Here is a 12,249-nt window from a genome sequence, read left to right on the forward strand (position 1 = left end):
TGAGCAGGTGAGCTCCTGGCCTTCTCCCCAGACTCGGCCGCCCCGTGCACCCCTCCATCCCTCCCCCGGGCCCTCGGCTGGCTGCATCGGAAATTAAAATATAAATAATTCAGTCTCCATCGCCGTTATGAATAAGAATATGAACCTGACAGAAAGCGCCTGGGAGAAATTTATGTAGGGGGAGAAGTGACTCCGCTTTCAGATCCATTTGTGAGCAGGAGGGAGCTGGGTGCAGGAGGGACGCCGAACAGGGGGACCGGGACGGAGAGTCAGGAGGAACTCAGTTTCAATCCGGGCAAGGTTGTAATTGCTCCTGATCGACGCACACGTCACATCTTTGGCAAGCGTCAAAGCCCTGGGCACCGATGCCAGGAGCACAGTGAGGAGGCGTCGTCCCCCTCCGCTGCCATGAGGACAGGAAGTGAGAAAAGAACCCTGGGCCCAGATCCACAGCGGGTGCAAAGGGCTTTAACGGAGCTGGCTTACACCAGCGGAGGATCCGGGCCCCTGTCTCCAGCTGCAGCTCGTGGGAAGGTGGAGGGGCGTTTCGAAACCCGCAGGCGGCGTTCAGCTGGGACATGGCGGGATAGTGAGATCCCAAGAGATCCCAGAGGTCAGGACCCGCGTCGTTTACATCACAGCACCAATATTAACAGAGACAGGAGCGCACACCCGTGGCCTAGCTGTGCGCTCGAGAGCTCCCCTCTGCTAGTGCGAATCACTGCACTCCCAAAGCATGTCGGTGCCAACAGTGCCCGGGGCCAGTAACTCCATGCCTGGCATACACCAGCCTGCCCGGGGCCAGTCCTCACTCAGAGCCCCCTGCCCTGTGGCAGTCCACACTGGGCACCCCATGCCCTGGGCCAGAGCTGGACCAGTCCATGCTGAGCACCACCCCGGGCCGGTCTGCACTGGGCACAAGCAGCCCCATTTCTGTTCCCGTAACTTTTATTTTGGAAACTGGAACGGGTCATGGTTACGAGCCCCAAACCCTTTGCCATTGACGGAGCCGGAGTGCCAGGGCCAGGGATGCACTGTGGGGGGGGTCACTTTCATTTCTTTTAGGGAAAAGAGCAGGAGGAAAACAACCAATCTGATTTGTTTTAAAAGCTGCTGCCTGTTTCCTAAGGGCATCTCTGTGCTGTGTCTACTGGCGCAGCCGCATTCCGGCTGCGAAGTCCATGCCCCCGCGCGCCGGCCTTGGCAGCATAAATCCAGCGATAGCCAGGCTGCCATCCTGCTGCTGGCAAGGCCACAGCAGACAGGGGAGTAGCAGAGGGATGTTCCCCTAGGGGGGCTGCCTGATGTGCTGGAACAGATCAGTGGGTAAAAGGCTGGGTGGAAGGTTGTCGGTTTCAATCTCTCCCCAGAAAGTATCCCGTGTCAGACTGAAAGAGGTGAGCAGCACAGCAATGATACCCTGCTGAGCTGGGGGTGGGAGCAGGGGGGTCTGTTTTCCCATCCCACGAGAACTTGCATGATTTTGAAAAAAATTTCCCACCCCAAATTCAGATGAAAAATCCCAATCTCAAAAGTGTCCACAAACCGATTTTTTCAGTCTGGGGGCAATCGAAACCTTTTGTTTTCATCATTCTGAACCGTTTTCTTTTGCATTTGATGTTTCCTTTCTTTGGAACCTTTTTTTAAAAAATCCTACATTAAGGTATAGTTGGCAACAGAGAGGCATTTCGAACAAAAAAAAAAACAAAAAATGAAATTTTTCCTTTTGACCATGTCAGAATGTCCCATTTCCACAGTTTCTAACTTTCTTTTTCTTTTTTTTCAAAAAAAATTTCACGCCGGGAGATCAGCCACATTTGTCTGACCCTCTCCCCATAGACAATTTCAGTTCCGACAAACTGGCATTTTTCAGCAAAAAAAAGTTCATACAAAACTTCTATATTAACACTAGTTCGGATCCCACCGCTAACACTCATTTATAGCTTGCCATCAACAAGTCAATGAGGCCAACATTTTCCAAAGCAGCTCTAATCTTGGTTGCCTGTGTTAAGAGGTTTTAAGGGCAGGTTGCTCACAGGGCTCCGGATGTGGGGTATGAGTATCCCAGCACAAGCAGGGAACAGTGGTTTCTGGACTCCAGCTCTTCCCCGGGCCTAACCGAGGCCCCAATCTTACCCCATCCCTGGCCAAGGCAGGGGTGCGTACAAGTCACAAGCCATGTTTCCCTGGCGGGAGGAGACGGCTCCCACCACATCACCGTGATGGGATAAGGAGGGGCTCGGCCCAGGCGATTGGTGGGAGAGATCAGGGTTGAGATAGCCAGAAGCATTGAGTTGGCCACAGCAAGCAAAACCAAACTCCCAAGCTGCCCCAGAAGCTCTGCATCCAAGCCTCCCGCCCCCAAACTCCAATCGGAACTGGGACCCTAAGATCACAGCCCTGTACCCCGTGAATAACTCGGAACTGCCTTGGCTCCTCTGCTTCGGCCTCGAACCACCAACCCCGCCCCGTTCCTGCGCTGTGCTCTGCATCGTCCCAAGATCCCGGCTCGCTGGGTCCAAGACCCTGTGCCAGGCAGGACATCAAACTGCAATGGAAATGCCAACCCCCACCCCTGAGTAGAGCTGCCAGAGGAAGCCGTTGGCACCAAACCCACAACCCCCCGAGGTGCACAGATCCTGCAAGGAGCTGGGCTCTGTAACTGGCAGGTGCCCACAGCTGGCACCTTATCTCCTAACTATTGACCTATATACACGCCTGGAGCACTCCTGGGACACCACAGAGCGCGAGGCCCCGCCCCTTTGCAGCCTGAATACTGTGGGGGGAAAGAGACCCCCTGCTGGTCAGAAGGAGGTATTGCAGAGCACAAGGCGAGAGCACCCCACACACACCCCCTACTGCCGGCCGCGACCTTACCTTAGTTTCCAGGGTCCGTGGGGCAGCTGTGCACGGGTGGGGCTGGCCAGGCACTTGGGCGACTCTGGGGGTCGGGCAAGGCTGGGAGGAGACACAATTCAAAGGGGAGGGAGGTGAGAGACAAGGTCAGACAGGCAGCACAGTGGGGGTATCAAGGACCTGTGTTCAGTCGGCTGCATGGGGAGGGCACTGAGCCAGGAGCATGGCACTGCCAGGGGCTCGGTGCCCCAGCTCTGCCACCTGCCCCACAGCCCAGGTAGCACAGACAGGCCTGGCGAGGCCAAGTGAGGGGGGAGCGGCGTGTGCCCGACAGCATCTGGGCATCACAGGGCAGCGCTACTCTGCTTTGGGCACTGGGAGAGATGCCCGCTGGGCCCGGGTCCCCCGGATCCAGTGCCAACGATCAGAGAGGGTGAGGCTGGGAGCTTGCGGTTGACACGCGTGACCCAGGCGTGCAGTAACATGTACGTGCACATGGTTGGGGGGGGTATTTTTAGCCAGACGGTGACTCTGAGGGAAACAAAGTCAGCGGCGTGACAGAAATAGCCCTGCTAGGGAGCCCGGCATCAATGGATACAGAGCAGAGCAGGGTGGAGCAGGGGGTCTCCAGACAGCCAGCCTTGGCGGGGAGGGGCAGAGACCAGACCCTTGTGCAGTGAGCCCTGCAATCCGGCTGCAGAGGTTCCGCTGAGCAAAGTTATAAATATCTCCCCCGTCAGACCCACCCACTCTCCCTCCAGCAGGTGGTGCTAGCCAGAGGGGTTTCCCCAGGTGGCATAGGTGCTGCAGGCGCTGACAAGGAGCTGGGGGGGGGGGAGATTGCCCCATCCTGCCCCTGCCCACCCCGAATGAATGGAGGGCTAATGGCAGGTCTGGCTGTGGGGGTGCATAGGGAGAGAACAGAGGAGTGGCGGACGGAGGGACAGACAGGCACACAGCACGCACAAGGATATCAGGGCAGTCGCAGCCGCAGGAGGGGCTCCTGGCTCCAGATCGAGCCCTTTGGGACCCTCCCTGCCTCCGAGTGCCTTTGAATTCTCAGCTGCCGCCCGCCCGTGCCCACTGCCCCAGAAGAGGAGCCCCAACGACCAGCGCCGCGAGTCGGATGCGGAGCCACGAGCTGCTTCCCCAGCTGAGATTCGATCCGGGGCTCCCCGTGGGCCGCGTCGTGCTACCCCGGCCTTCTAGGCAGGCAACAGTGTGACACAAAACCTGATTCGCCCGCGTGCCTCGGGCCTGCCCCCAGCTGCTCAGACCAAGGCCACGGGGTGTTACCAAGCCAGCTTCAGAGAGGCCTTGAGCAGCAGAGCGAGTCATTTCATCCCCTCCAGAGCCCCTGGCCACGCGGCCCTAAGGAGGCGCATTATCTGGGCCAGGGATCAGCCGACCGGCATGGGACAGCATCCCATACGCGAGGCAATTTCAGGATGAACGGGGAGATTCAGTGCAGAGTCAGAGAGGCCTTTTGTTTCCCTGATTGAAGGCTGCCCGGGTGTCACCGGAGCGGTCCTGCTTCATTTGCACGGCACAGAGAAACTCCACGAAGCCAGGCTGGCGTCTTCCCATGGGCTGCGATGCCCGAGGCAGATGAGCCAAGTCTTCCTGGTTAAAAGCCAACAGCTGGATCCGGATTACACCCGCTCTGGGGAGATTAGGAACAGCTTCCCGGCAGGTCACAGGGCACCCCGGCCCAGCAGCTGTGTGCATGTGGCCCCTGTGCCCGCGGGTAGCACCAGCCAGGGGGTAGTGCCAGCCATGAGGCAGGCAGGGGCAATGCAAGATTTCCCCGGGCAGCCGCAGTTACAGTCTCAAGGGCCTTGAACAAACTGTCAATGCCCCTCCGTCCCAACCCAAAACCCCCTGGTCCTCCATGCTATCCCAGCCTTGCCAGATCCCGTTTCTCCCAGCCTGTACTAAAGGGCTGGCTCTTGGACAGTGCCTGTGGGGCATGGGGCTGGGCGGGGACTCACGGGGTGCCCAGCTGCTCCCCGGCGGCATTGACGCTCTCCAGCCACAGAGGAGGAGCAGCTGAACCTCTGCGACCATGGCCTATTTTCCAGTCCATTTCCCTCGCTCTGTCGCTCTGACATCTCAGTCCCGCCGCACCTGCCCCCGGGGACCAGAGATATTCCCTCCCCCCGCCGCAAACACAAGCTTGCCGGGCGTGCCGGAGGGAAACAAAAGCAGATCGGATCCGTGAAGGAAACGCGGCATTTTAACTGGGCTCAGTGGAGAGGAAATGAAACGCATGGTGGGGGGGGGGTCCCTAATAGAGCAGGAGGAGGGTATAACAGGGGTGTAATCGCTTTCCACTCCGGCTCCCTCGGAAAGGTCTGATCGGCCTTGATTGCTAACACGTGTGGGAAATCCTAAGGAGGGAGCTGGCCTCTGTGCAGAGCAGGGAACAGGTGGCCGATGGCCTGCTGCCCGCACCGGGCCCTGCCAGCTCCTGGGGATGCAGCGGCTGCAAGAGGATCCAGAGCAGTGACTGTTGTTACAGGAGCATCACATGAGAGCAGGGTCCCCATTGTGGCAGGCGCTGCGTAGACCCTGGGAGAGAGCAGGGCCCCGTTGTGCCGGGCACTGCACAGACCCCGACTGAGATCAGGGCCCTGCTGTGCCGGGCGCTGCGCAGACCCCTACTGAGAGCAGGGCCCCGTTGTGCCGGGCGCTGCGCAGACCCCGACTGAGATCAGGGCCCCGCTGTGCTGGGCGCTGCACAGACCCCGACTGAGAGCAGGGCCCCCTTGTGCCAGGCGCTGCACAGACCCCGACTGAGAGCAGGGCCCCCTTGTGCCAGGCGCTGCACAGACCCCAAGATCAGGGCCCTGTTGAGCCAGGCACTGTACAGACCCCGACTGAGATCAGGGTCCGTTGTGCCAGGCGCTGCACAGACCCGGCCGAGAGCAAGGCCCCATTACGCTAGGCACTGAGCCAATCTGAACTAAGGGAGAATCCGTGCCACAAAGAGCTTGGAGACCTGCCCCCTACCCTTTGTCTGCTCTGCTCACACTGTGAGCTCTCTGGGGCCACGACTGTCTCTCACTCTGCAACTGTGCAGCCCCTGGCACAACGGGGCCTGCTCTCGGCTGGTGCTACCACAACATCGCAAACAACAGTCAGACGGTGCAATCGGACGGTGCTGCGGTGAAACGTGGCGAGGAGGACGGGGGACTCCAGAGGTGCAAAGCATGGTGGAGAAACCGACAAAGCCCACACTAGGGGCCCGTACGGGCTTTACCTTGGAATCATCAGGCGGAATCACCCAGAGGCTTTCCAGGAAACGTGCCCCGGCTGGAGAAACCGATGCCTTACTCATGACCTAAGTTCTGCATGGTAGTGTCAAGAGCTGAAGCTGCCTCGGGGAGCGAACGAAGTCCAGGGCTCAGCGACCCAGCTAAGCTGCCTCCCCTCCTCATGCTCCTCCCAGCTCCCTCGGCTGATCTCCCGGTTCTCAGCAGAGGGTAATTGCCCCCCACAGAGTTGCTGTGTGGAGCGTGACACCACGTGTGAGCACCAAGACCAGACGCTGGGATGTCCCTGGGAGCGTGGGACCGATCTCCATCCAGCCTGGGGAGCAGCTGCTCCAGAGATCCAGGCACTGGCAGTTGATAGGTGTATTACGGTCATGCTGGCCAAGAGCGAGGCCCTGCCGTGCTGGGCACCGCACGGACCCCAACCGAGATCAGGGCCCCGTTGTGCTGGGCGCTGCACAGACCCCAACCGAGATCAGGGCCCCGTTGTGCCGGGTGCTGCACAGACCCCGACCAAGAGCAGGGTCCCATTTGTGCCAGGTGCTGCGCAGACCCTAACAGAGAGCAGGCCCCGTTGTACCGGGTGCTGCACAGACCCCGACCGAGAGCAGGGACCCCTTGTGCCGGGCGCTGTGCAGACCGTGGCCGAGAGCAGGGCTCCCCCCCACCATGATACCAGGCTACTTGTTCTCATTGACAACTGAGCCAGGAGCCACCAGTGCACTGAGTGGGGTGTACTTGGGGTCTCACGCTCTGTGTTTTAATGGAAGGAAATACAGGAACTTCCAGACTGGATCAGACCAGGGTCCATCCACCCCTTTATCCTGCCTCCCATAGTGACCACAGTCACACAGCAGGGCAGAGCAGAGCCAGAAACAGAACCCAGGAGTCCTGATGTCCAGCCCAAGGCTGGGAATGAAGGTCTGGGAGGGGAGTGTGGTCTAGTGGTTAAAGCGGGGGGGCTGGGAGCCAGGACTCCGGGGTTCTGTTCCCAGCTCTGGGAGGGGAGTGGGGTCTAGTGGTTAAAGCGAGGGGCTGGGAGGCAGGACTCTGGGGTTCTGTTCCCAGCTCTGGGAGGGGAGTGGGGTCTAGTGGTCTCAGGGGAGGGGCTGGGAACCAGGAGTCCTGACTCCTGTCAAATACCCAGTGGTTGATTCCTGTGGTGTGACAAGAGGAAACCACAGCAGCCGTTGTCCTGGTCTGGCTCCCCAGCCAAAGCCAACAGGCTGCCTCTAAGAAGGAGAACTGGATCCGTTAACTCTCTGGAGCCTGGTGCTTCCCAGCAGGGGATTGGGGGAGTCGATACAAGTGCAGCCTGGCCAGGGAGACCCAACAGGGGGCAGTGCTGAGCCAATGCCCTTGTGTGGTACTGGGGAGAGGTGGGGAATAGTGCAGCTGCTGCCCCAGCAGGGGGCGCTCTTCTCTGAGCCAGTGCAGTTCCCTAGCAGGGGGTGCGGAGCTGCACGGGAAAGGTGGGGGGTCCAGTAGCACTGTGCCTGCCTTTGAGCATTGCTGACCCAGGACACCTGGGTTCTCTTCCCAGCTCTAGGAGGGGAGAGGGCTTTAGTGGTTACAGCAGGGAGCAGCTGGAGAGTCAGGACTCCTGGGTTCGTCACAGGAGCATGGTCTCGCGGCCACGGGAGTCAGGATTCCTGAGTTCAAAGACAGTAAGTTCTGGGCACATCACAGATTTTAGTTAAAGGAGAACTCGGGAGCTGCTGTGCCGTGGTGTCCTCCAGAGACCCCAGGTGAGTGCCCCAGCCCAGGTCAGACCCACTCCTGTCTTCTCCCACTGGCGAGCGCCCTCAGCTCAGACCTCTGCCCACCCTCCCCCCAGCTGGGCGGTCTGCGTGCACAGAGCCTGGAGGGGGCGGGGTTGAGCGTGCGCTGTTAGCAATCCGTGGAATTGTATCAACTGGATCATTAACGAGGTCAGGGCTCCTAAAGGCACCTTTATTATTTGAAATGTAAATAATTAAATTCAAGACAATAAATCACTATTAATGCCAAGGGGCGGGGCAGGGCAGGGACTGGTGAGTGGGATGGGGGAGGGGAGTGCATCGGGTTGCATCATTAGGTGACCCTACAATAACAAATCAGAGAGAGCTCCACTGTGGCTGTGAAGGACCCTACAACAGCATCCATGAGAGACCCTACAATAACAAAACATAGCATGCCCAGCCTAGCATCCATGAGAGACCCTACAATAACAAACCATAGCATGCCCAGCCTAGCATCCATGAGAGACCCTACAGTAACAGGCTTTATGAGAGACTCTACATGGTGCTTTACAAACAATGACTTATTGTGAAGTGGGCCCTGTCAGACCCATGTTACAGGCGGGGCAACTGAGGCATGGTGGGGCCAAGTAACTTGCTTCAGGACACGTGGTAGGGAATTGGTCCCAGGAGTCCCGACTCTCAGCCCAGTGCTTTAATCAGTAGTCCATGCTGCCCAATGACCTCTGGCCTCAAAGGGTTAACGAGGGCAGAGCTGGCTGGCTGGCAGCCCCATTTCCCTAATGGGAATGTTGTGTGTCACCCCATCCCTGACAAAACGCCAGGCTGCCATGGCCAATGGCCCTTCTGTGCCAAACTGCAGCTTCCTGTAGCAGGCTGTGAATGACCGACGCAGGACTCACACAGCTCAAGGCTGGCGAGGCCACCACCATGGAGGAGGAAACCGGCTCGGAGGGGTTGCTCCACAGCAGAGCGGGGCTTGTGTGTGCATGCATGTCTGTGTGCTGGTTTGTATGTGCATGTGTGTTTGCACATGTATACGTGTGTGCACACACACAGCTGTGCATGTACATCGATGCGCATGCACATGTGTGCACTCAGGTGCACGCATGTGCATGAGCGTGCATGTGGATGCCTGCACACATGTGCAGATATGTGCATGAGTTTGCATGTGCATGCTTGCACGTATGTGCATGAGTGTACATATGGATGCCTGCACATGTGTAGGTATGTGCATGAGCATGCATGTGGATGCTTGCATGTGTGTGCAGGTATGTACCAGAGTGTGCATGTGGATGCATGCACGGGTGTGCATGAGTGTGCATGTGGATGCATGCACGTGTGCATGTACAGATATGTGCGTGCATGTTTGTGCATGCAGGTGTTTGTGCATGCACGTCTCTATGTTTGTGTCTTTGTGCAGGGATGCGTGTGCACATGAGGGTGTGGGTGGCAGGTGGCACTGGGAAGCCATCGCTGAAGAGAATGAAGTCATGACTTCTAAGGAGGTGAAGTAACAGCCCCAGTGTGAATCCCAGCGCAGGCTGGGAGCCATTTTAAGAGCTGCCAACTTTCTTCTTAATTATCAAAGAGCCCACAATGTATCACAGCTAACTACTGTTGGCGCAGGAAGAGCAAACAACCGGGTAAGTTATGACTTGCCTCAGGCACGGGAACGATGCCAGCCTTTGGCCTGCACCGTGGCCCAGACCTCACCAGCACGACGCTCGTCAAAGCCTGACCAGAGATGCTGAGCTGCACCAATTCCCGTGGTGCGCACCCTCGCACGCACACACACAGAGCACCCATCTCTATGCGTGAGCTCGGAGGTGCAGGTTTACCTGCATGCTCATGCAGCTGCCCCTCCGCCCCGAATTCTGTCCCCTGAACTAGGCTCAGTGGGTCCAATGCTCTGTCACCCAGTGGCCAGCCAGTCGTTTGCAGCAGGGCAAAAAGAGTCCTCCCCCAGCCCCCACCCCCACTTTGCACTGGTGCAGGCGACGGCCTGGCAGACTGGCCATGGCGCATTGGGCCCCCTGCATTTGTTATTTGTATTCCACTAATGCCTAGAATCCCAACGGAGATGGGACCCTGCTGGGCCACCGGGCCCTGAGCTCAGAGATGCTCACAGGTGCTTTAGGCACACGTAGCCCCATTGATTTAACGAGCAAGGCACAGAGCCAGATCGTTAGCTGGCGCAAGCTAGTGTAGCTGCATTGATATAACTGATTTACACCACGGGGGATCTGGCCCATTGATTCCAGCGGAGTGAGGCCCATTGACACCTGCTGGGAATCTGGGCCATGCTCCATGGGGCTGAGTTGTGTAATGACAGAGGGGTTTCCCAGGTGGGAGGATGCACCTCGCCATAGGGGTGCACAGGGGGGTGGCCCTGGGGCAGTCCCCTCCTCCGGGCCTAACTGGCTGGAGCCCTGATCCCCCCTGAGCCTCTGTTGAAACTGACCAGCTGCTTCCCCTCTCCATTTTGAGGAATTCAGGCATCCCCCCAGAGGGGCAGTGCCCAGCTCTGGGCAGCACCAGGCTGGCTCCAGCCAAAAGCAGAGGAGATGAAGAGCAGGAGCCACAGGCGAGCTCGAGCTTTCCAACCTCCTCTCGGCTGTAACTAGCAAGGGGATAGAAATGGGCCTGACTCCCATGAGGACTTGGGGCCTGGGGGCCAAGTGTGCAGAGCCCCCAACGGGAGCTAGATCTTCACAAGGGGTGTGCACAACTGTGCATGTGCATTCACATATGTGTGTGGACGTGCGGTATGCATTTGTGCATGCATGTGTGTGTGTGCACGACCATGCATGCAGAGCATCCAATGTGCAACACTCTTGTGAAAATTCTGACTAAAGCCTGGGAGTTTAGTGTGGGAGGGGGAATCAAAATGGGCAGAGCTGTGGGAGACAGGACGGGTCAGTGGGCGCAGCACAGGGCTGCCAGTCAGGACACCTGGATTTCAGACCTAGCTCAAGGAGGGGAGTGGGCTCTGGTGGTTAGAGCCAGGGGGCTGGGAGTCAGGACTCCTGGGTTCTACTTCCCAGCTCTGGGAAGGGACTGGAATGTAGTGGTTAGAGCAGGGAATTTGGAGTCAGGACTAAGACCCCCACCCCCACCCAATCATTCTCATATTTGGGGGTGAGTTTTGTGAAGTTAACACTGTTTTCGGGAGCGGGGAGGAGCTGAAGACTGACATTCTCTGACACTCTCCAGGGCAGGACCAGTCTGGATCCTAACAGCGGGCGCTCCCTGTTACCCTGAATTTAAGGGGGGGTGTACCCCAGAATGTAATCAAGCTAATTGCAACCATCTTGAGTGCATTCAGCCATCACAAATGACAAATAAACCACCACATATAGAGGGTTAATTGGAAAGCAGGCTTTTAGAGGCAAAGTCAAAATGAGCCGGCAGTTTCTGCTAATTAGAACGGGAAAAGCGGGGAAACAAGTGAACAAATAAAACTAGAAAAAAATTAAGTAAATAAAAAACCTTAAGTCTGAGCACCTTCAATAGTAAAAAATGATTACAAATTTTAAAACATCTTAATTTTCTAGGGGTTATTGTAACCTGTGTGTTTGATAAAGAATAGTTATAAAAAACCCTAGCTAATCTAGTGGAATTCAAAGCTGTCCTCTGAAGCCATCTCGAGAAATGTTTTTCCTAACACCGTGGGTGAGCAACCAGCCACTGCGTACCCGCTGTTAATTACCCAACACCGTTCCGGATTTAAGGTAAACCTATTGCGTCTGCCTGTGCTTAAATGTAATAAACTGCAGCTTACTCGCATTAATCTTATACCAGACGGAATTGCTGTGCTCCCATCCATTGATTTCCTGACACTGCCTGGAGTGAAACGGTGAAGTTGCTCCTGCTGTGGGTTCCTAAAACCCTGGATAACATGCCCCCAGCTATTCCTTCTGCCTCCCGCTCGCCCTTCCACCCTAGGCCTCTGTCACCTCCCAGCTGACTCCATGACCGTGCACAGCCTGGTATAGCACATGGCTGCCTACCTCCTCTGTGGCTCAGGCCACTGCAAACAGCCCATGGACCATGTCCCTGCACCATCCCCACCCATTCACAGAATATCAGGGTTAGAAGGGACCTCAGGAGGTCATCTAGCCCAACCCCCTGTTCAAAGGAGGACTAATCCCCAGACAGATTTTTTTGCCCCAGACCCCTAAATGGTCCCTTCAAGGATTGAACTCACAACCCTGGATTTCGCAAACCAATGCTCAAACCACTGAGCTATCCCTTCCCGTTTGAGGGCCTGCCCCTAATTCTCCCAGCAGCAAACGGCTCAGCAACGTCAGGGAGTGACTATCCATCTACACACGCCTGCGACAGCTGAGCGGCTCCGGGACAAGGCAGACCCCAGA

The 12,249-nt window shown here is 57.3% G+C and overlaps 1 protein-coding gene across 3 annotated transcripts in view; it reads right to left on the reverse strand.

Annotated features, from left to right (window-relative positions):
• Window positions 1–12,249, reverse strand: part of SEMA6C (semaphorin 6C) — a 91,158-nt gene that overhangs the window by 57,911 nt on the left and 20,998 nt on the right. For all 3 annotated transcript variants that reach the window (XM_050929805.1, XM_050929804.1, XM_050929806.1), the window contains exon 2: window positions 2,878–2,958. The gene's annotated coding sequence lies outside the window, so the exon portion shown is untranslated. The remainder of the gene's footprint in view (window positions 1–2,877; window positions 2,959–12,249) is intronic.

The sequence above is a fragment of the Gopherus flavomarginatus genome, chromosome 20 (assembly GCF_025201925.1).
Source record: "Gopherus flavomarginatus isolate rGopFla2 chromosome 20, rGopFla2.mat.asm, whole genome shotgun sequence".
NCBI lineage: Eukaryota > Metazoa > Chordata > Testudines > Testudinidae > Gopherus > Gopherus flavomarginatus.